This window comes from Trichosurus vulpecula, chromosome 5, assembly GCF_011100635.1.
Source record: "Trichosurus vulpecula isolate mTriVul1 chromosome 5, mTriVul1.pri, whole genome shotgun sequence".
Classification (NCBI taxonomy): domain Eukaryota; kingdom Metazoa; phylum Chordata; class Mammalia; order Diprotodontia; family Phalangeridae; genus Trichosurus; species Trichosurus vulpecula.
The window spans coordinates 30,703,318-30,725,727 of NC_050577.1; the positions used below are offsets into that span (position 1 = coordinate 30,703,318).

The following is a 22,410-nucleotide window of genomic DNA, read 5'->3' on the forward strand; positions in this document are numbered from 1 at the left end:
GACTTCACCGGCATAGGGAACTCCTAATATGAAAACTCCATCCACTGAGACAAATCAGCAGCTTCTTTATAATTTAGAATCACAGAGAATCAGTTGGGGGAGGGGAGGGAGCTGAGAGGTTACATAGATTTTGCGGTGTAACAGAGATAGGATGTGTGTGAGAGACCGGACTTTAGCCCGTGTCTTCCTGTCTGTACAGGAAGCTCTTACCCCTTCACCATGCTGCCTTTCGAACTAAAGGAGTTGGGTTTTTTAAGAAAATAATTGTTTTTCTATCTATATTTTGATCTGAGCCATTATCATTTCGCTGACCAAAGCTTGCCTTGGAAGAAGGTTGGGCTTACCACAGACCATACACCTAGTTTGGCTCCAATGGGAAAACCTGGCCATTTGCAAATTGTCGGACCCTGTGGGAATTACTGGCTAAGCCCTACCCGAGTTCAGAAGACTGTGTAAGACCTCTCAAATTCCAACCAAAGTAGTCAGCATCATTTGAAAAATGGGGATTGATAACACAAATCTTAGAGATGTCTGATTCAAACCACATAAGGACATTGTTCAAAAGGATTTGTGAGGCATGCAAACCTCACCATTATGTCTTGGCAGTGGAAATGCTTCCCACTTAAATGGGATTTTGTGTATCCCCCTGAGCTCAAAGCAAAGTTAATGGCTTTGAGCACTATATAGTTCTCTGAACTTGGGAAAGGCTTACTTGGTGGATCTCCTTGCTAGGAGCCAGTTTTTCTGTGAATGGGAAACCTGTCTTGCATGTACATAGCTAAGCCAAGCTGATATTTATGAATAATGTAACCTAAGGTTTATTGTTTGCTATAGGAAAAAATATCATCTTCCCTTCCCCCTGAAAAAAAGTTCTGAATTAAATTACTGTGAAAACTAGAGAGATGAAAACATGAAAATAAAAACTCTCTCACTGAAGACTTAAACAGATGTTATCAAGTCTCGTATCTTTGAAAAACTAAATCAGGGCTGATGTACAGATTGAAAAAAAAATTCTGGTTGAAAAGACTGACCCAGAGACCATTATCTCAAATGAAATAATGTGGAAAAGATGTGTTTGGAATGAGAGGACCTAGGTTCAAATCCTGCCTCCAACAAATAATTTCACCTCTAGGCCTCACTTTTCCACATCTGTTAAATGAGACCATTAGACTGGATAGCACATGAGGTCCCTTGCAGCTCCAAATTTATGATTGTCTGAAAACACTGTGCAAACTTCAATGTGCTATAGAAATACCAACGAGAGCAGAAAACATATATTCTAAGGAATAGAGGAAAGAATGTTGATCACGTCCAGTCTACGATCCTTTCTGCTGAAAATCCTTTCACTTACCTGAGTCTTCTCAGTAAAATGAGGCAGTTGGGCTAGGTCTCTAGCTCCAGATACATCAGCCTCTCTTTTCTTCTATTTCTGTTCATATTTTAATAGAACATATGTTTTGAAGACAGTACTGTTCTGCTGCCTTCTCTCAAAAGGGTGGGGTCTTGGTTGGTTCTCTTTCTTCTTTTCTTGGGAGGCTCCTTCACTGGTGAAATCTTTGAGGAAGCTGCTATCCACATTTTTGAAGTTATGATTAGCTTAGGAGGAAATTTACATGGAGATTCAGCAAAATTTCCTTTTAATGTTAGCACTTGCTATGAATACTTAGCTAGGACTCAGTAATCCACCTGTGTGCCTTCACTTAGTCTGGTAAGTTGTTTCTGATTGGCTATTCACCCGTGCCAGGGAGGGATGGCAGACATGGGGGAAAAGATCATAAAAACAAATTGTCTAGATGCCAGGGAACCATGGTGGATAGCCTAATATGCCTGTTATATCTGGAGCCTGGTATCTTTAAGGGGAAAAACACCTGTGGAACTAGACATATTTGTGGTTAATGTGAAGATTTCTTATAATTTGCGTTCATTTCCATGAATATTGCACATAGTCCTCAGCAGAAGCATAGTGGTTATAAATCAACTTCTAATGAGGACACCTAGCACTTAACACAGTGCCTGGTACATAGTAGGCACTTAATAAATGTTTACTGCTTGATCTTACTTGGTAGAAGGAGGGAAGGGAACTATATCCAGGAGGAAGAAAGAGAGTTTAGCTGCCCTTCCCCCACACCCTATCAACTTTCCAATGTGACCTTTTGGCACAATTTTAAAAATTATTTTTAACCTCTAGGTTTTTTAATGCTAGCTCTACTCTGCAATAAAATTTATGCCTAGTTATCTTTTGTGTTCTTTCGGCAGACTAATTTAGTACCTAGCTACCATACACAGAAAAAAAAACCAATTTCAGAACCATTTATAAATAACATATTAGTCAAACTCAATGAATGGGAACTTTATTTACACTTTAACCTTTCTTTTGCTTAATTGAAAGTAGTCATGGGAAGTTGAGCCTTCCTAACCTCAGGTCAGATAGCTACAAAGTGAACCATTTCCTTCCCAGAAATAAATTTATTCCAAATTTAAATAGGGTACTATGGGTCTGATTTGTATAGAAAATCCTACACAATTAATATATTTGAATCTGAACTTAAAATGCCCAAAGAACACACAGACTAGACCAGGTTTGTTCCAAGGGTTGACTCCCATTTCTTTTCTTTAAATCCAATGCAAATAAAGTTAGTCACTGGCTCCTTTTAGTAATGGCCATATAGGCACAGATGCATATTTCTCAAATGACTCGTCCAAGAATGCTAAAAAAACCTGTTGAAATTGGAAAGGCCCCAAGTCTGGCCTGAGGTCTTTTCCTTTCCTTCCTTGCTGTCATTCTTTTGCCAAAACTGGCATGATTTTAAGCCTCTAGTCTTAATTTGCTTTGTCCTGGAGTTACAGTGAAAAATATGGTAGCTATCCTGTTGTATGTGTAATACTTAGGAAGCATTTTAGTGGGAAAATTTGGAAACTTTATGGTGGTTTCTTCAGTGGTTGGCCTGTACCAACTCTTAGCAGTGCAGTATTAATTATAGGCAGCATTCGATGCCCAGAGTCTCCCACTTCTGCAAAGAAGAGTAGAGAGGCACATTTTATTCATTATAATTGGTCATTACAATTAATTACACAGCACTCACCTTTGACTTTTTTTTATTGTCCTTTCCACTTACATCATTGTAGTCATGATGTATCTTGTATTTTTGGTCCTGCTTCATTTTGCATTCATTCATATAAAGCTTCCTGTATTTCCCTTTATGTCTTATTGTACCATTCTGTTCCTTTATAATCACCTACCACAATTCATTTAGCCTTTCTCCAATCAGTGAGCACCTTTGTTGCTAGTTTTCCATACCACAAAAATGATAATATAAGCATTTTGGTGTGTATGAGACCTTTCTTTCTGTCTTTGACTTACTTGGGCTATTTGCCTCAAAGTGGAACGATCAGACCAGACCTTGAAGGTGATACCACAATAGTGTAGGTCCTCACAGGTCCTGCCAAACTGGAGAATCTTTGCCTGTCATAACTAGTTACAGCAAGGCTAATTTCCAATGGTTATACCAACAAGTTGATAGCCATCATAATTTTCTGGTTTTTTGGCCATAGCAGCTCTAGAAGACAGTCTCCCAAGTTGTAGAGGGACTGTGATCTGCATCAGTGGAGGCCATGTTCCACACCTGTAAAATCCCAGTCCTTTGAAGGATCATCGTATTAGCTCTAACTCCACCACCACCAAAATACTTACTATTCAGAGTATATGCCTATATTTCCGGTCTTCAATCATGTAGTCCTCATTTGTCTGATTTTCCAGGAAGGAGCAAGTCACATTTAGACATTTCAGTCTGAATATTTAAAATGTCCTCATTTAGCAGAATCTGGAGACTATAGCTTAGGCATATGGCCTAAAAATAGTTAGATGGGTTCAGCTCCAAAATCTGACCTAACAGTGTTTTAAAATAAGCTGTAAGAAAAATAAGAAATAAAAACAACCTCATCAATCCAAAGCAAATAGTTTAGACATACAGTACATCGAACACTGACCCAGCTTATCTCTGCCAGGTTTTGCCACAGTATGCAAAACAGGGTGCAAGGAGTTCAAAGTCAGGTTTGTCTGGAACGATATGGCAAGAGATACTCAAAGACCGAGCTGCAAAGTTCACAGGGGCCCCCATTCAGTACATGACAAAATCTACTCACAGGATTTGACAGGAGGCAAGTGTAATGTCAAGAGCCAGATTGAGTTTGATACAGAGGAATTGCATCTACCTGAGGACAGAAGTCAGCGGAGCTCACTCACTATCAGGTTGCATCAAGATTTGCTTGCTCAGTGGGCTCCAGCCTTACTCTGGCTCTTAACATAGTTGGCCCCAATTCTTCTGACGCTGCGGTGGGGAATGCCGTGCATGCCTTGCCATGGGGTGCAGATAAGCACCCATTATGTGTAGAAGATCAAATTTTTCTGAGCCTGTCCTCTTTCCAGCCTTGCTGGATAATTATTTCCAGGGCAGTACCTCTGAATGAGATAGCACCACTGAGCTCAGTATCAGAAACCAGTGAACTCTACCCCTGCAGTGTCTAGAGACTAACCCCACTAGGTCCCTTTTTGTTGGGGACATGTGTGTTTCCATCCAGGCCAGTGGCCTGAGCACTCATTGGGAAAGAGACAATCTATCCTTTGCGTGCCTGAGAAGGCATAAATCCCCCCCGGGACTCTGATGGTATGGATATGCTTTTGTGAGGGTCTCTCTCCTCTTGCGGTTCTACAGATTATCAGTGCCCTTCCTAAAATGTGGCACCCAGCTAAAATCAGGTCAAAATGCAGAGGAACTGTCACCTCCCTCATCCTGAACCCTCTGCCTCATGTTGGCTGCCGTATTATACAGCTGACACATCCTGAGCTTGCTGGATGCCATATTATATGGCTGACACATACTGAGTTTGCTGGATACCCCTTTTTCAGTTCCCATTAGATTCCCATTAGATTGTGAGCTCCTCAAGAGCAGGGACTGTCTTTCAACTTTCTTTGTATATCTTTCACTTAGTCTGGTGCTTGGCACACAGAAGGCATTTAAGAAATGTTGCTTGACTGACTGAATTCCAGGAAAACTTCTCACATCATGTACTTGGGAGCTGACTTTTTGAGCCCAGGTGGAAGATTTTCCACTTATCTTCATTCAGTAGATTTTCCCCAATGTTCTAATTCCTTGCGGTCTTTTGGATCATGGTGTAGAATCAGAAAAGGGCTTGGAAAAGCTCTAGAATGCATCAAGGGAATAGTTAGTAGACGTCTAGGAAAGGGAGTAATGATGATGTGCCATGCTAGACTCGCTTCATTTCCTTTTATGAAAGGATTAATAGACCCTGTGCATGGGGCATGGTAGATTTTTGCAAACATTTGACTAAGCCTCTCATGCTAATCTGGTGAAAAAGATGGAAAGAAAATAACTAGGAGATAACACAGTTGGATGAACTCAAAACTAGGTGAATAGCTGGATTCAGAGAATCATGATGAATGAGGAGGTTTCAACTTGGAAGGCTAGCTATAGTAGAGTGCCTTAGGGGTATGTACCTGGCCATGGGCTGCTAAAATTTACATCAGTGATTGGAATGTTGGCAGAGATGGCATGCTTATCAAATTTTCAAACTTGGCTAACGCAACAGTTGATTAAATAAGGATCAGTTAAGGTGGCATAACAGATGGGGTGTTGACCTTGTAGTCAGAAAGTATTGAGTGCAAGCCCTGCCTCTGACATGTATACACTATGTGATCCTGGGCAGGCCACTTAAGCTCGGTTATTCATAACCTGTCCCCTTCCCACCTTTCCAGTCTCCGTATATGCTACCCCCCTCCACATGCTCTTCAATCCCACTACACTGGGTTCTTTTCAACTCTTTGAATGTGATTCGCTGTCCCAATATAGAATGCACTGCCCCAGGAGGCAGTGAGCTCCCCATCGGTGGAGGTCTTGGACTGAACAAGAATAGGGTATTTAACATCAATCAGTTAATAAACATTCATTAAGGACCTACTGTGTGTCAGGCACTGTGCTACCTCCGAGATAGTTTTGGAGTCAGGTCTCTTAGCACAGAAACATGATGTTTCACAAAACCTTGAGCTAATTTCCTTTTGTCTGTCTCCCCCTTTTAGATTGGCTGTTTTTCTTGGGGTGGCCACTCTGTTCTGCATGCTGACTTCCCAACATGGTTTGATGGGTGAGAAGGTAAGAGGTCATGTTTGACTCTGTTTTTTGGATTGGAGCTCTTTATATTTAAATGTCAATTCTTTTTTTAACAACAATTATGTAATTATTTCTGGTTGTCATTGGTACTCCTACCATTTGACATTTTTTTAAGCTCTCTGGCGCCATAGGGTTGATAAACAGCATCCACCAAATGTGCTAAAGAGACATGATACAAACAAACAGAAGGAAGAGAATACACTGGGGGCAGGAAGGGAGGTGGAATTAGGACAGTGACCAACAAGCACCCATTTTCCCCTAGTTATCAGGACAATTTCTGCAGGATCTAACTAGGCCTTTTCACTTCTCTTGTTAGTAAGGTGCTAACAAGACAACCAAATTGGATAATAAAATAATCTGGGGACTCATTGTAGAACTAAGCACCTGCCCCAATTATAGGCAACACTTTCTTCTTTACAAGTCTACGGAATTTTCCTTTTCTTCCCAAGATGCTTTGAAATTCCAAGCCGTTGGTTTAGCCTCTTGGCCTATCATTTGGAGCATCATTTGTTCATATCATTATAACAACAAGTTCCTATTCGTGTCTCTGCATCTAGGGTTATGGCAGCACTTTCCCTTTTGAGTTTATTTTTTTTAGCAGACTATAACCTCATCATTACAAAAACAACAGCAACCAACCCACCATCCTGCTCGCTACAGCTTGACATTCAAGCTTGGCCAGGGTCGAGTGGTGGATACAGAAAAGCTCACTGACTGCCTTTGAATAATGTCTTTGTGCCTTTCCTCCCCTCCCTCCTCCTCCCCAGCCCCTGGCCTCTGGCCTATTGTACGAGCTTCTAAGTTTGGGTGGTTTTATCTGATTATAACTTGTACTAATATTACAGCCTACAGTCCAAAGTCTCTCACTTGCAGGCCCCCGACTTGGCTCCCTGACATTGCTCCGAAGCCTAGTGACCAGATCTGTGCCATCTAGTCCTTGTGTGTGACAAGGAAGAAGGGGCCTTGTGTCTTTCTGTGTGTGTGTGTGTGCATGTGTGTGTGTGTGTATACTTGCGTATGCCTTTGTGTGTTTTTCCAAAATTTTAAAAATGATGAGCTGGCTAGAGAGGAACAATGTTATTAGGTTTCAAATTCATCAAATTAAACAAACTTTCATTAAGCTTTTGCTGCACATAGATCACTGAACCGAGCACTGAGTAGTATATGAAATCTAGCTAAGACACCATCCGTGCCTCAATAGAGCTCTCAGTCCAAATCCGGCATGCGGAAGCTTAGAGGTTATCAAGTCTAACACCCTCATTTTACGGTTGCATAACTGAGGCATGGACTTGCCTGGGGGCACAGAGCTAATAGGTGTCTGAGGTGGGATTTGAATGTCCAGGGCCCTAATCCCCCATGTCATTTTGCTTTGAGAAGATGACTTATAACTGGGGTGATAGAACTCGTGCCCAGATAATTGTCACACTAAATAGTGCCCTGTCAGTACATCAGCAAAGTAGAAAGGGAGGCAAGTGAGGGAATCAAGGTATGCACGACTAAGAGGACCAGAGAAAGCTTCCTGGGGCAACGTGGAACTTGAAAGTTGAGTGGGTTACTCCGCTGGTGAAGAAGCATCAGCAGCTCTCTGTTGCCCATAGAAGAAAATGCAGACTTTTCTTTAAATATAAAAGGACCTTCAGGATCTGGCCCCAGCCTTTTTTCCTCAGAATGAATATACTTTCCACCCTCTCTATGATTCTGGCCAGACTTGACCACTTGCTGTTCCTGGTATATAAGCTCCTGCCTCTGACTCTTAATGCCTCGATGGCCTCTGAGGGTCTTTTCAGCTCCCGATCTGCGATCTTATGATTTCCTGCCTCTGAGGCTTTGCACAAGCTACCTCCAGTACCTGGAATGCCATCTCTCCTTGCCACCATCTTTTAGAATCCTTAACTTCTAGCGTCTTTTTCCCAAACTGTTTTTTCTTGCATATGTGTACTTACATACGTGCATGTGATAATATATAGAATTCACTAACTTATGTGTGTGTGCATGTGTGTGTGTGTGTGTGTGTGTGTGTGTGTGTGTGTGTGTGTGTGTTGTTCTCCCAAGTAGGAAGGCAGGGGCTATCTTGTGTTTGTCACTGTCTGCACAGCACCTAAGGAGGCCAATGGGCAGAATAATCAAAGCCGGGAGGACTTGGGTTCAAATCTTGCCTCTGACTGTGAGCTGCTCTAAGTTGTATTGGTGAAGGGAGTTTCCTCCCCTGAGAAGGAGTTCTCTTTACTGATGAAATCACAGCCACAGGCTCTGTCCCCTGTCTGTCCGTAGCACCTGGCACAGTACTTGGCATATAGTAATCTCTTGGTCAATGCTTGTTGGTTTGACCTAGGCACTGTACTATGCACTGTACTATGCACTGGCAGAATCAGGGGGACACAGACAAACAAACAATCCTTCGCCCTCCAGTGGATTACATTCTACCAGAGGGTGTGATATGGACAGAGATAAGCCAGGAGAGGTAATGTGAGAAGGGAGGAAAGGAAGGCCTGGGGGCATAAGAAAGTGATGCCTTAACTGAGTCTTGAAGCAAGGCAAGGATTGTGAGAGGCAGAGACAAGAATATGGGGCACCCTGGGCATGGGCATCCCAGGCATGGAGGGCAGCCTGTTTCGATGGGTGGGAATGGAAGGTGGAACAGAGGATTCAGGGAACACCCAGAAGGACAGTGTAGCTAGAACAACTTGTGAAGGGGAATTGTTTGAAACAGAGTTGGACAGGTAGGTTGGCATTAGATGGCAAGAGACTTTTAATGGCAGGCTAAGGATGGAAGTAAATAGGAGCCTTTGATTGTGGAATCAGTAGGAGGAAGATGGAAGAATGAATGAATGAATTAATGAATCAATTAATTAATTAATGACTTATTAAGTGCTTGCTGTGTGCCAAGCTTTGTGCCAAGTGCTGTATCCAACTCTTTGTGACCCCGTTTTGGGGTTGTCTTGGAAGAGATACTGGAGTAGTTTGAATTTCCTTCTCCAACTCATTTTACAAATGAGGAAACTGAGGCAAATGGGAGAAGTGACTTGTCCAGCTAGTAACTGTCTGAGGCCAGATTTGAACTCAGGAAGATGAGTTTTCCCGACTCCAGGCTTGGCTCTCTATGCACTATGGCACCACCTAGCTGCCCTGAGGATACAGATAGAACAGTAAGCCAGTCCCTGGTCTCAAGGAGCTGACGCTTTAGTGGTGGTGGGGTGGGCACAATATACAGAGATTTCCTATGCAAATCAAGTGGCAGCAATAAACCAGATGGTAATGTTTCACTTCTGATGTCATTTTTACTGATGAAATCCTATCAGTTTCTGATGGTGAATCATTTGATAGAGTTGGGGGCTTTGAGGTGGAGGACTGCCTTTTCTGGGTCTTCAGTTGCTATGGTTATTGGACACCCACAAAAGCAGTTTCCATACTGCGACACCAAAAGGGGTTGTTGCTTCCTGGGATGAAGGCTGCCATGGCCAGCATGGAAGCCATTCCAATGGTCTGAGGGTCATTGCCATCCCCAGAGTTCTGGAGCCCATTTAAATGTTCGGTTTCAGAAAGAAGGCAACAAAATGGTTTATCCAGATCAGAATACAAGTCAGAGCCCCTGGCAAAGGCTCCTTGCTATTAATGCTTCAGGAGAAAAGAAGTGGCAGGTGGTCTTGGGGAATGCCAAGAGAGAAGGGATAGTATCTATGGACCTCTTTGATAGTCAGGGATTTAATGTAACGATACCCCTTTTTCAGTACCAATGAACCCTCCGCTACCTTGATGTTTCATAACAACAGCTTTGAATCCCAGCGCTGATTTAAATCGACAAGGGCACAGTTCAGTGATGAAGCTATGGTAACTCTGAATCATAGCTAAAAAATAATTTTTTTAAGTGACCGAGGTTTGTCATTGTTTTTTTTCACCACATAAATATGCTTTGCCTGAACACGCACACCAATTTCTTAATCAACTCAAATTTAATTTAGCCAGAGATTTTTATCCAACAAGCTTAGGTTTGCATGCATGGTAGCAAGATTGGAATAACAAAGAAAGGAAGAGAGGGAGAGGGAGAGGGACAGGGAGAGGAGGAAGACAGAGACAGAGAGACAGAAAGACAAACACAGAGACAGAGAGGGAGAGAGAGAGAGGGAGAGAGAGAGAAACTCTCGCTCTAGGTCTCCTTTGTATTCCAGTGCCTCTTGGAAAGCATCTCTTTCTTCAGGTCATTAAGATTCAATTAATCACACACACCCCCTTTTATGCAAATACTACGGAGAAATTTTATAGCTACATTTTTTTCTGTAAATATGAGCAAGTAAATGAGTGCCATTGAGTTAACTTTCTTGAAATGTCTATTTTTTAGGTATTTTTTTGTAGTCTAGTTGCTTTTAGTAACCACATCTCAGTCATTCATAAGAATGAGGATCAAGAAAAACACAGCTAATTGGAGGTCATGTTCAAATCCCTTTTTAACCAATAGTTTTCACCTCTTCACCCAACAGATTTTTTTTTCTTAGAAAATACATAAAATGCAGAGTAGCCTGGATTGTGATTTCCTCATCCTTCCTCTTGAGCACTTTTCCATGGAGGTGTACTGACCTGTTAACTGATCAGAAGGTGCCAATTAATCCTGATCTAGAGCTGGAAGAGATGTCGGAGGTCAGCCAGTCAATCCTCCCATCTTACAGATGAGGAAACTGAGACCCTGGAAGCTTAGATGATTTGTTCTTGTCGGAGGTTGGACTGGAAGCCAGGTTTTTTGATTGCAGAGCCAACAAGGGGGGAGGGGCTGAAATGATAGAAAAACAATACAGTTGGGCAAGAATAAGTGATATGTGACAGAATTTGAAAAGTCATGGGATCTTAAATGTAGAGTAGGAAATGACCTCAAAGAGCATTTAGTCTGGTCCCTTCTTTTTACAGATGCAGAAAATGAGGCTCAGATTGGAGACTTGACTTGCCTAAGGTCACTGAGGTAGTAAGTGGCAGAACTGGGTTGCAATTCAGACCCAGGTGAATAAAAATAATGAAACCACTGTAACTGGATCTTGGAGCCTCCTCATTTCTTGGGAGTTTTACCTCGGATAACAACAGGATAGAACAGGATGTGGTCCACAGCACTCAGGGGATCATCACCTCTGTAAAACATTACCTTAGCCTCTCCCAGGAGCAGGTTTTGATCTGAACCAAGACGTCATGGGAGACTTTGGGTCCACCTATTTGGAGCATGGCATAAGCCAGATGAAATGCTAGTTGAGCTTTTGCAAAACAACAGGTGTGTAGAGGGGTAGGGGAGGGGGGAAATTTCTACAGCAATTCTGCTTATTTTTTTCCTGTTTATGGCTGTCTGAAGTATACTGGTGCTTCATTGCACTGTGAAAGAGAGAATGGGAAACCTCTTTTCTTCTTAATTTATCTGTCTTTATATGCTACCCCTTAATTTGGGGTGTTTTTTTAGCATGTGAAAGTCATATCTTCAATGGGATGTCTTCTCATAGCATTTCTAATATCTTGGGATTTCTCTTCAATCAATCAGTAAGCATCATTGAGCATCATTGAGATTGTTTTTAGTTTAGTTTCTCCTTACATTTTGTTTGGACGCAACATTTCCCAACAAACAAACCCTCTTGTGTTCATTCATTCATCAAGCATTTATCTAGTTAAATGGGATGGGAACTTGAGGACCTAGAGGGCCACATGTGGCCTCAAGGCCACAGGTTCCCTACCCCTGATCTAGTATATACCATATGCAAGGTACTGTGTTAGCTTCTGAGGGTACAAAGGGAGAAAAAACCAAGGGCTGACCTCATAGCGCTTACAGTTCTCTTGGATGAAGCATGTATATACAGTGGATAAGTGCAGATCAGTACAAGGTATATTACCACCAAAACAGTTTATGGCTTGTTAGCAAAAAGGAGGGATGGGTGCTTCAATGCTAACAGTATGGTACTAGTGGTGGCCATTATATTGCGGCAGACTTGTGTTTCCTCTCCACAGTGACATTATTTGCCTTGTTTTAGTCTATGGGTATATTCTTCTTTTGGCTCTGAGTAACTGATGTTGCATCACTTCCAGTGAACCTTTCCTAATTCTTATCCATCATACCTTAAGGCACAGAGATATTCCATTATGTTGAGATACCATGACTTCTTCAGCCACTCCAAGATCACTTTACAACTAGACAGAACTAGCCAAACCCCTTCATTGTATAGATATTAAAAAACTTAGGGCTCAGAGGGATTAATTGATTTATACAACATGCCATTTATGTATTATCTTCCCCCATTAAAATGTAAACTCCTCGAGGAAAGGGACTATCTTGCTTACGAATCTTTTGTTTTTCTTTATATCTCCAGCCCTTGGAAACAGTATCTACACATAGTAGGTGCTTAAGAAATGCTTCTTGATTTATTGACTGACAGACCGAGTCACTAATTAAGCATTTAGCACAATGTTTGGCATACTATAAGTGCTTAATAAACAGTCTATCTTTATAATTATCGATTGAAGCAGCAACACCAGAAATCTAATCCAAGCCCTCAAACCCCAAATCCACTGTTCTTTCCCTTGCACACCCAGCCTCTTGGTGGAGGGGAGGGGAAGGCAATAAGCATTTATTAAGCACCTACTATGTGCCAAGTGTGCCAGGCACTTTAAAAACATCTTGTTCTGTAGGCACTGAAAAATTTTAATAAACCTTAACATGAAGATAAGGAATGTTTTGGTGTGAAAGGGGATACAGACAAGCAGAGGAGTTTTCCTCTAATTATGTTAAATTTAATATAAACCTTTTTTGAAATTATATATAACAGTTCATTTTCCTATATAATCCTCTTTTTCTCTGTATATTGAAAGGTTTGCCTTTGTTGATCTTTAAATTCATAATAGCCAAAGAAGAATTTTTTAGATGGGAAAAATATTATTTTCAATATAAGAATAAAATAAAGTATGTTTCATAAAGACTCACTTAGTAGTATGCTTTCATAGATTGAAGGCAAGGGGGAAGAAAAGAGGCAATGAGATTGGTTAAGAAGAGCAGCATTGCATCAAAGCGGACTAAACTAGCTGATGGCAATGAAAACAGAAAGGGAGGTAGACTAGATGTGTGACCCTGGGCAAATCACTTAACTCCTCTTTGTCTCAATTTACTCATCTATAAAATGGGTGTAACCATAGTACCTACTTCCCAGGGTTGTTGTGAGAATCAAATGAGATAATAATTATGAAGTGCTTAGAATAGTGCCTGGCACATAGTAGGTGCTTTAGAAATTTAGCTATTATTATATGGATGGTATTTGGCAGGAACATTTGAGAGGACTTGAAAGCCTATTGGTTACATGTTGGGGCTGAGGGAGAGAGCAGAGTCCAAGCGGATGGTGATTTCGAGCCTGTGAAACAAGGGAGAAAAGTCGTGAGGGAGATCTAGTTTGGAGGGGATGAGAAGGGTTGGGTTGTAGGGTATGTTTTCATCAATCCCTCTACCACCAGCCAAATATCTTTTCATAGGCTTTGATTCTTTGGTCACTCCCATGCCCTTCTTTGCCAAGTAAAGGAGGAAATGGAGATCAGTCTTCCCATTTTACAGATGGCAAAACCAAAGCACAGATGCCACGCTGCCAGGAATAGAGCCTCAGCCCCATAATTCACAGTTCAGTACACTTTTTTTTAGGTCACATTATACCCATTGCATATGGCACACCCAAATATAGAGAGATTCCATGGGCAACTAACTCATAGTGTTATGCAAAAATAACCCAGTTTATCATGGTGCCTATTTTTTCCTCACCGACTGATACATGTGCCATAGAACCCCAGAATTAGAGAAACCCTCAGGAACCATCTAGTCCATGCCTGAAACAAGAATTCCCACTACAATGTGCCCAACAAGTGGTCATTTGGTCTTTTCATGATGACTAGTGAGGGAGAACCCCCTGCCTTATGAAGCAGCCTGTTCTACTCTTGGGGTACTCTCGTTTTTAGGAAGATTTGTCCAACATAAAACCTAAATCTGCCTATTCCAAGCTTTCACCCATCACTTCCAGATCTGCCTCCCGTGACCAGTGAGAAAAGTCTATGCTATCTTCCATATTTCCACATGAGAACTCTTCAGATAATAACTCAGTTTGAAGAAAGAAAAGGAGAGGAAGAGACAGTAAGAGAGACAGAGAAGGAGGAAGAAAGAGAGGGGGGAAGGAAAAGGAGAAAGGAAGGGAGGGGGAGAGAGAGAGAGACAGAGAGACAAAAACAGAGGCAGAAAGAGAGATAGAGAGACAGAGAGAGGGAGAGACAAAGAGGGAGAAAGAGATAGGGAGATGGAGAAGGAGAGAGAGAGAAACAGAGAGTTAGAGAAAGAAGGAGAGAGAGAGAAACAGAGAGTTAGAGAAAGAAGGAGAGAGAGTTAGAGAAAGAAGGAGAGAGAGAGAAGCAAAGAGTTAGAGAAAGAAGGAGAGAGAGAGAGACAAAGACAGAGACAGAGACAGAGAGAGTGTTAGAGAAAGAAGGAGAGAGAGAGAAACAGAGAGTTAGAGAAAGAAGGAGAGAGAGTTAGAGAAAGAAGGAGGAGAGAGAGAGAGAGAGAGAAGGAGAGGAGAGAGGAAGAGGAGAGAGGAAAGAGTTAGAGAAAGAGGAGAGAGAGAGAAAGAGAGTTAGAGAAAGAAGGAGAGAGAGAAACAGAGTTAGAGAGAGAGAGAAACAGAGAGAGATAAGGAGAGAGAGCGAGAGAGAGAGAGAGAGAGAGAGAGAGAGAGAGAGAGAGAGAGAAGTACCTCTTTGGTTGGCACCACTGTCTACCCAACAATTGCCTGACTGAGACCTCGTGGAGAGCGGTGTACAAAATTCTTACTCACTTTAGAAATGGCTACCGTTGTAGTCACACATGTAGCTAATTTAGCGTGCTGGAACGCGCTAGCCTTATTGAGATTGACTGATTCTCCTTTTAAAATTTCAGTGACTTTTCAAGGAAATACTAATAATTATTATTAGTATTGCAATTATAATAATTATGTTATAGTGTATATTAGTATATAATTATTACTTCTATTATTATTCCAACTCTAACAATAACTGGCACTTGCGTGGTTCCTTAAAGTTTGTGAGGCTCTCTCTAGACCTCGTCTTATTTGACCCTCGCAGTCAATCTGGAATTCGAGCTATTATTATCCTCCTTTTACAGATGAGGAAACTCAGGCACTAGGGGTCAAACAGCAGGATTTAAACCCAGATTTCTCTTAACTCCAAGTCCAAGACTCTTTCAAGTAGCTAGATTTAGAGCAGGAAAGAATGTTAGAGGTCATCTCATCATCATCCTCTTCTCCACCCTGCCCCCATTTTAGAGATGAGCCCAGAGAAGCTGTGACTTACCCACAGTCACAGAGATAGCAGAGTTGACATTTGAAATCAGATCCTTTGATTCCAAAGTGCACCTTCTTTTGCACCAAACTGCATGTACCTTGCATAATGCTTGTTCTAAGCATTTAAAAATGGACCGTTGGCATCAATTTTATTTCTATCTAAGAAAAATCTTTGCTCTGAAACATCTAAGTATAATGAAACCTTTTTCTATTATTATGGCAGTGGAGGGGACATGAATAACATCTCTCTTGTTAGCCCACTTTATTAGATCAGTTTATATTATATGCGAAAAAATGAGTTGAGGGGTGGCAGATCTGACCCGGGATGTATTTGAATCCATGAAAGAAAAACTATTATCAAAGGACTTTACTGAATCTTTCATGATTTCTTGGTTCTCTTTCCACTCAGCCCTTATCTTAAAACCAACCTAAGCAAATTTAAAAAATTAAAACCCAATTAAACCTCTAATATTAAATATAGTTATTATTAAAGAGCAAATATTAAGGAGTCAAGTTGGACAATCCCATCACCTTACACTTTTTTGTTTTTGGAATAGATGACATCTAAAGTCCCTTTCAGATATCACTTGAAACTAATTTTTGTGTTTGTTTTATCCTGAATCACATTTTTTTTTTTGCTAATCAGAAAAACAACCAATTTGCCGGTAAACCAAGAAACTTAGTTTATATTCCTTTCACATAATCTGTAGGTTGTACTAATTTGCATTGTTAAGGAAATCTAACCTGATGAGAGTGAACAAAAACCATCTCTTTCCTTAGTAAATAAAGGACAGCGGGGGGGGGGGGGGGGGGGGCGGGAGAAGGGGGCGGGAAGAACCGGGAAGGTGGGATACACAATAGGAAAGGAGAACATACTGTTACTGTTCGATTGCTTCATGTCTAACTCTTTGTGACCCCATTTGGGATTTTCTTGGCAAAGATACTGGAATGGTTTGCCATTTCTTTCTCCAGCTCATTTTATGGTTGAGGATACTGAGGCAAACAGAGTTAAGTGACTTGCTCAGGGTCACACAGCTAGTAAGTGTCAGAGGCCAGATTTGAACTCAGGAAGATGAGCCTTCCTGACTTCAAGCCCAGCACTCTGTGCACTATGGCGCCACCTAGCTGTCCTTGGTACAATGGATCCACCATTACCCGTGATATAAAGCCATGAAGTGTTGATTTCCTTTGGTGTGACATTCACTGGAAACAATTGTCCCTTAGTTACATTGAGAGTTAAGAAATGATGTTTTGAACCATCTACAATGTCTGAAAAAATGAAGCACCCTTTTTGCACATGAATTAGCAGGTAGATGTTATGGTACATCTTGTCTATTTGGCTCTGAATCTCTGTTTTCCTGTTCAAATTTTGACTCTGACCTTGCCTTTTGTTTAAATGGAATGGATTTTTGCCTCTACTTGCCAGCCTCCCCCATTTCAATTTTCCTTTGTAACCAAGTGCATTTTGCACCTTGTTCTGTTTGCTTCTTCAACGTCAAACCCCTCTTTAAACAACATAAACAGCAAATGTTCCCTCCTGCTATTTCTGAGCACCTGCCACGTGCAGGGTACTGTCCTTGGCACCAGTGATACAAAGCCCCGAGCAAAGTACATTCTGCTGAGGGGCATGGACACAGATGGATGTAAAATAAGGTGGGAAGAGAAGGGGGCAAAGAGTCAGAATCAGGGTCAGTAAGCATTTATTAAGCACCTACTACATGTCAGGCACTAGGTATAAAAAAAAAAGGAATAAAATCCCCTAGCCTGAAGAAGCTCATAATCTTATGGGGAAGACAGTGTTTAATGGGGAGGAGAGGTAAGCAACATGGTGCAAGGAGGCAGGTTACTGGGCGGGGCATGATGAAGCTTTGCTACCAGGGCAGGAGATGATCTGGGAAGGTGAAGGCTTCTGAGTTAATTTCACAGAATGATGAGTTTCTGGAGATTTTGAAGTCCAGAAATATAGCCAAGTGGGAAATGATGGGACGAATTCCCAGGGAGCCCTTCTTGTAGGGTGGAAGCTCAAGGAGAGGGTCTCCAGTGTCCACCTTCTACCCTCTCCAGTCAGAGAGAGAAAGATGCCACAGGGGCAGGGGGTGTTGAGGAGGAGTCAGTTTCAAAATGGATTTCAACTTATAGAAGGATGAATTTTCTGGAGATCACACAATCCAGGAAAGCAGGTTTAGTGGGAAGTGATCAGGTGAATTCCCAGAGAGCCCTCCTTGTATGGTAGTCCTATAGGACCTCAGGGCTCTAGCAAGATTGGAGGAGTGGGTGAGGAGTAAGCAGCTGGGGAAATCAGGGGGGTCTTTCCCAAAAAGGTGTAAGCTAAGCTGAGCCTTGAAGGAAGAGATGGACTCAAAGAGGAAGACATGAGTTAAGAGTATCTTCTAGGGACAGAGCATAGTATATGACTGCAGTTCTCAAAGCATGGTCTGTGGACCTCAAGACCCTTGCTGGAAAGTCCACAAGGTCAAAAGTATTTTCATAATTACTAAGATAAAATTTCCAATTAAAATACCCCTCCCTTTTTCAACTAAATATCTGTGTGAAGTCAGATTTTCTTCATATATACTTCAACTGAAACAAAATATTACAACAGATTGAATACAGAAGCAGATATGAGAATCTAGCCGTCTTTTAATAAGCCAGACATCAAAGAAGTTTGCAAAAAACATGTGAAACAATGCCACTTCTGTCATTTTTTTGGTTTTGAAAAATAATTTTTTTCATAAAAATATGTTTCATGTTAACATGTAATGGATTTATTTTAAAATCAACTAATATATTCTTTAAATTATCAGTTTTCATTTTTGATGCAGTAAATACTGAAAGGTATAACTCACATAAACAAAAGCTCGTTGGAGTTTATAACTTTTAAGAGCGTAAAGATGTCCTGATACCAAAAAGTCTGAGAACCACTGGCTTAGGAATGTTCCAAGATGGGAGCTGGAATGCCAAGGTCAGGAAACAGCAAACAGCCCTGTGTATCTGGCATGTAGATTGTGTCTTCACACAAAATTTTGCATAATGTAAAATAAAGCTGGAAAAGTAGTTTGGCTACAGATCATGGAGGATCTTAAATAACAGTCTGTGGATTCTGTATTTTATACTACTGGGAACCATCCACAAGATTTTAAACAGAAGGAAGCCATGGTTGGCCTCTGCTTTAAGGAAATTAATTTGACAGTTATGTTAAGATGCAGAAGCAAGAGCCTGGAGACAATGAAACCCATAGAGGCCATTACAGTATTGTAAGTAGAAGGTGATGAGGTCTTGAACTAGGTTGGTGGCCAAGTGAGAGGAGGGGATTTGGTAATCCAGTGGTTTCAGAGCTATGGGGGAAATGGAATTTCTCACTCAGTATTCAAACAAATAGTAGAAGATAAAAGATAGCATCTCTGTTATCTGTCTGACTATCATCTCTCCATCCATCCATCCATCCATCCATTTGCAAGGAGTTTGTTCAAATAAGGATTGCAGGCTCCCCAAAGCCATCATAAATTTAAGCAGGGCAAACAGCTTTGGAAAATAGCATCATGACTCCAAGAAGTGATGACAGTCTGAGGTTCAGACCATTTTCTGAGCGATAGCTTGGTTAGTGCAAAAGATAGAATGACAAACCTCTGGAAAAACCATGTTACATTTCTTCAAATTTAAGAATAAACAACCTTCAGTTTTCAGATTGAAAAATTGGGTCCTTTGGGTGTTGTGACTTGCCAAGTTACCCAGCTAATCAGTGGTTTTACTAGAAACCAAATTTAGACATCTCTCTTTGGCTGGGGATTGGGATCGGAGTTTTTTCAGATGAATAAAAGTTTATCTGGGAATTTGAATTTGTTTCTCAGAATTATTCTTGTATCTAGTTAAGTAGATTTTATTTTTATTGATATTTGTTTTACTCATTTGTGAGTTAGGGTACCTCACTTCGGGGGTGTTCTATGCCACAGTCATTTGGCACTGCTAATGTAAATTACAGAATCAGAACACCAGAGCTCTAGAAGGGGCTTCATAAATCAACCCATACCTGACCAAGAATCCCGTCCCTACCACATCCTATAAGTATCTATCTGTTCTTTGCTTGATGAACTCAACTGAAGGGGAACCCACCTCCACCCTCTGCTCATTGCACTTTGGCGAGCTCTATTTGTTTGGGAGTGGGCAGCTGGGTGGATAAATGAATAGAACACTGGGCTTGGAATCAGGAAGATTTCTCCATTTGAGTTCAAATCTGACCCTAGACACTTACTAGCTGTATGACCCTGGGCAAGTCACTTAACCCTATTTGCCTCAGTTTCCTCATCTTCAAAAGGAGCTGGAGAAGGAAATGGCAAACCACTCCAGTATGTTTGCCTAGAAAACCCCAAATGGGGTCATGAAGAGTCAGACATGACTGAAAAATGACTTAAAATTTGTTTGGGAAGTTTTTCCTTCTATCAAGCCTACTGTCTTCTTTGCCTCTTTTCTCTGTGTACCCCATTGTTCCCAGTTCTGCCCCTGGGGCTGAGCAGAAAGAAATCTATTCCCTTTTCTCCACTACAGCCATCAAATATTTAAAGACATCTCCCCCCTCCTCCTCCAAGTCACCCTCTCTTCTCCAGGCTAAATATTCTCAGTGAAAAGTCTTTTTATATGCTTCACTAAAATCATACAGTTGATCTCTGAAATTTGGGGGTATGATATCAAAGTCTAACTCTCCAATCTGCTATCATGTCACTCTCGAAGAAATTGACTGGAACAATTGCCTTTGTGTGATTACACAGTAAAACAAGTGTTTATTGATCTCCTGCTAGATACCAGGCAATGGGACTGGTGCTGTGGAGGATACAGAGACAAATAACATATGGTCCCTACCTTTAAAGATGGAGAGTTAAGCCATATCTGCATGTTAAATGAACTAACTGTACAAGGAAGCATATGATACAATGTGGGAAAGTGGAGAGAGTATTAGATTGTAAGTCACATGGCTTGGGTTTATATCCCAATTCTGTCCTTTGCTACCTGCATAACCCAGAGGCAGCTAGGTGGCACCATAGTGCACAGAGCACTGGGCCTGGGGCCAGGAAGACCAGAGTTCAAATTTGACCTCCGACACTTACTGGCTGTGTGACCCTGGGCAAGTCACCTATCCTTTCTTCTCCTCCGTTTCCACAACTGTAAAATGGGTGTGATAATAGCATTGGGTTGTTGTGAGGATTAAATGAGGTAATATTTGCAAAGTGCTTAGCATAGTGTCTGCTATGTAGTAAGTACTTAATAAATGTGTTTCCTTCCTTGACCGCATTTTCTTCATCTGTAAAATGAGGGACTAGATGGCATCTGAGGTCCCTTGTAGCCACAGATCTCTGATTCTCAGTCAATTCTACTCTCTGGGCCTCAGTTTCTCCATTTGTAACGTGAAGGTTTAGCTAAGTATCCTATATTGTGTCTCCCAGCTCTAAACTCTATGATCCTAAGTGCAGAGTATATGGCGCACATCTAAGTGTTCTGGGAATACAGAAGGGAAAGAGCCCTGCAAGCTAGTGTAGTCAAAGATGGCTTCCTGGAGGAGGTGGTGATCCGTCAAAGCCTTGAAGGACTGATAGAATTGGAACCTCAACAGAAAGGAGCTGGGAGACCTGCCAAGTGACTGTCAAGCCTAGTCCTAGAACCAGGCTAGTCTCTTGTTTTTCCCATTTTGGGTTCCAGTCCTCTGGTACATTCAGTTTCTACGCTGCTGGAGTGTTGACCAGGTTTGAGATATTATAGGCCCAAACTGTTTGTTTTCATTTAGAAAATTTGAGAGAGAAATGTAGCCCCAGAGTTAAAATTATCTTCTGGAAGTAAATTCAGGTGAGTTAATCGGAATTTAAATTGATATCCCAGTAAGTTCGCAGAGTTATTGTATGTTGCCTCCTCTTCTGAATAGATGATTTATAAGAATTCAGCTTTGAAATGGCTTTCTCATAGTGATGTTTTTCATTCGTCTTGAATATATGTTAATCAAAAACTCCAGTTTAATAAAATGATTAAGCCTTTTCACTAAACAACCAGTCATTCCATGAGCATTTATTAAACACCTACTGCATGCCAGCCATTGTGGTAGGCTCTAGATCAGGGGTTCTTCACCTTTTGGCAGCCAGTCTTTCTTCATATTAGAGAGAGAAGTGGGGAGGAGAGAGAGAGAGAGAGAGAGAGAGAGAGAGAGAGAGAGACAGAGAGAGAGAGGAGGAGGAGGAGGAGAAGAGGAGGAGGCGGAAGAAGGAGGAAGAGGAGGAAGGGGGAGGAGAAGGAAGGGGAGTAGATGGAAGGGGAGGAGAAGGAAGGAGAAGGAAGAGGAGGAGGAAGAGAAGGAAAGAAGAGGAGGAGGAGAGAAAGAGAGGAAAAGGGGAGAGAGAGAGAGAGAGAGAGAGAGAGAGAGAGAGAGAGAGAGAGAGAGAGAGAGAAAGATGAGGCCCATTTACCCAGGCACCAGTGCCTTCCTCTCTCACATTACCTTCCATCTACTCAGAATGGATAGAGCACCAGACCTAAAGTCAGGAAGACTCATCTTCATGAGTTCAAATCTGGCTACTAGCTGTGTGACCCTGGGCAAGTCACTTAGCCCTGTTTGCCTCAGTTTCCTCATAGGTAAAATGAGCTGAAATGGCAAGCCAGTCTGGTATCTTTGCCAAGAAAACCCCAAATGGGGTCACAAAGAGTCAGATGTGACTGAAACAACTGAACAACAACAACAAAAACTCTATGTATTTTGTACATGCCCAGTTATGTACACGTTGCCTCCTCCATCACCCCCATTAGAATAGGCACTTCTTGGAGTAGGTTTTACCTGCCACGCAGTAATCACTTAATAAATGCTTGTTGACTGAATAAATGAATGAATGACATAAATAAAACAGTCCATGCCTTCAAGGGGGTTACAT

General features: G+C 41.5%; 1 protein-coding gene across 5 annotated transcripts in view; it reads left to right on the plus strand.

Moving 5' to 3' along the window:
• The window catches only part of THRB (thyroid hormone receptor beta), a 432,256-nt gene that overhangs the window by 183,940 nt on the left and 225,906 nt on the right, over positions 1–22,410 (plus strand). For all 5 annotated transcript variants that reach the window (XM_036759243.1, XM_036759246.1, XM_036759242.1 and 2 more), the window contains exon 2: positions 6,095–6,167. The gene's annotated coding sequence lies outside the window, so the exon portion shown is untranslated. The remainder of the gene's footprint in view (positions 1–6,094; positions 6,168–22,410) is intronic.